The sequence below is a fragment of the Pristiophorus japonicus genome, chromosome 1 (genome assembly GCF_044704955.1).
Source record: "Pristiophorus japonicus isolate sPriJap1 chromosome 1, sPriJap1.hap1, whole genome shotgun sequence".
NCBI lineage: Eukaryota > Metazoa > Chordata > Chondrichthyes > Pristiophoridae > Pristiophorus > Pristiophorus japonicus.
The window spans coordinates 270,727,148-270,729,635 of record NC_091977.1 but is presented as its reverse complement, the minus strand read 5'-3'; positions in this window follow the sequence as shown (position 1 = coordinate 270,729,635).

Below are 2,488 nucleotides of genomic sequence, written 5' to 3'. Positions count from 1 at the left end.
GTTCAAAGCTACCTGCAGGGATTGTGGGCCTTGTCACAAGCAATTGAAGGCTTTGTTCATATTCCATGGACTATCAATGGGTGACAGTCTAGTCCATGGAATATAGCAGCAAAGGCATGTCACTGCAATTATGCAAAGAGCTGGTCAGACCTTATCTGGCGTATTATATTCAGTTTCAGATACCATGCATCAGGAGGGATAGATCAAGCTTACACAACATCCAATGATGATTCATTAGGATGATGCCTCAGATCAAGGGACTTTGATGTGAGAGACTGGTTAAAGTTGCCTTCTATTCAAGCCCCATAGTGCTCTGCAATAAACAGAATTTAACGTCCACGCAGAATTTCTCTCCTGCCAGTGTTTCCCCTTGTTTCTCCATTGGAAGTGTATTGAAACCCAAGCTTCTTCATCATAGGCAGTCCCTCGGAATCGAGGAAGACTTGCTTCCACTCCTAAGGTGAGTCCTTTGGTGGCTGAACAGTCCAATACGAGAGCCACAGACCTTGTCACAGGTGAGACAGACATTCGTCGGGGGAAGTGGGGGGGGTGGGACTGATTTGCCGCACGCTCCTTCCGCTGCCTGCATCTGACCTCTTCACGCTGGCGCCGTTGAGATTCGAAGAGCTCAACGCCCTCCTGGATGCACTTTCTCCACCTAGAGTGGTCTTTGGCCAAGGACTCCCAGCTGTCAGTGGTGATGTCGCACTTTACCAGGGAGGCTTTGAGGGTGTCTTTGCAACGCTTCCGTTGCCCACCTTTGGCTCATTTGCCGTGAAGGAGCTCCGCATAGAGCAATTACTTAGTTCGCATGCCAGACACGAGGCTCCCTATTGGCCTGCCCAGCAAAGCTGATCGAGTGTGGTCAGTGTTTCACTGCTGGGGATGTTGGCCTGGGCGAGGACACTGATGTTGGTGCGCCTGTCCTCCCAGGGGATTTGCAGGATCTTGCAGAGACATCGTTGGTGATATATCTCCAGCGACTTGAGGCATCTTCTATACATCGTCCATGCCTCTGAGCCATACAGGAGGGTGGGTATTACTACAGCCCTGTAGACCATGAGCTTGGTGGTAGATTTGAGGGCCTGGTCCTCGAACACTCTTTTCTTCAGGTGGCTAAAGGCCCAAAGCAGAGGAGACAGCAGAACCAGTGCTGCAAAAAAGTTAATGCCGGGGCACTTAAAGACCCAGCTAAGAGAGCCCTGTACAGCCAGCGCCTCACAGCTAATCTGGCGTGCCTTGATGACCCTGAGATGCTGAATGCCCACAGCGCTGGGTCTGCACTCCAGGTCTCCATAACCAGTGCCTGTGAAGAGACACTTGGTTACTCAACCAGAAAACACCAGGTCTGGTTGGATGAAAATGACCAGGAGATCCAAGAACTAAAAGATCGTAAGCGCAGAGGATTTCTGAGCCTCAAGCAACAACCCAACACGGGAGCTGCAAAGCAACGTTACAGACGGCTCAAGGCTGAGGTCCAACAAAAAACCCGGGACCTAAAGAACAGTTGGTGGATAGAGAAAGCACAGGAGATACAATAACTGGCCAACAGCCACGATATGCGAGGAAACCCAAGTTATTCTGATTATGAATGATCCAAGGTGATACTAATCTCCATGTATTTCACACCCTGCATCTGAGTTGAGTAAAACAGGAAAATGCTTGAGAATATGTAACCTCTTCAATCTGCTCTTTATACAGAGGGCTTTGCCGAGGTTGTGAGTTTCGATCAGCAGGTGTGAAATGTATGGGGATTTGCGAGCTGGGGACTACATTCAAAGCAGCTGGTATCAGTAGAACTGTCGTTCCCATTTTCATTAAATTTAAAAATAAGAAAAATTCTTACTTTTCCTTTGGGTTTTTTCCTCTTAATGCAATCCTTCTTTCCCTCTCTCTCTCTCTTTCTCTCTCTCTCTCCTTTTTGTGTACCTGATTTCACATTGAATTCACCCCTTTTAATTCACCACACCTCAGTCCTTCTGTTTATTTCCCAATCCTTAAGTCTCATTGGTTAAAGAGATGTCCGGCTGATTCGGGTCCTGGATGACCAGTTTCCCTTGCTGCGCCGTCATTAGCTCGCGCTTTCAACAACTTTGTGAGAAAAAATATTTTGACCTGAAGGGTGCAGGGACAAGTGTAACTGTTAATGGATGCCGGTCGATACCTTGTTACAGCAAAATCTGGCACGTGGTCTTTTAGGCGAAAATTTAAACCTCCCTGCTTACCGCAGCACTATTGGAAGAAAATGTCCTGATTTACTGGCCAACACTTGCCCTCAATCAGCACCACGCAAACACATTTACTGTTCATTTATCTCACTGATGTTTGATCAACCTTGCTGTGTGCAAATTGGAGTTGTGTTTGCCTACATCACAATAACTGCCCTTCAAAAGTAACTAATTGGCTGTGAAGGACATCGTAAGGCCATGGAAAAGCGATGTAAGGTTTTGGTAGACTCCTACATAAAACGATGTGTTATTATAGGGCG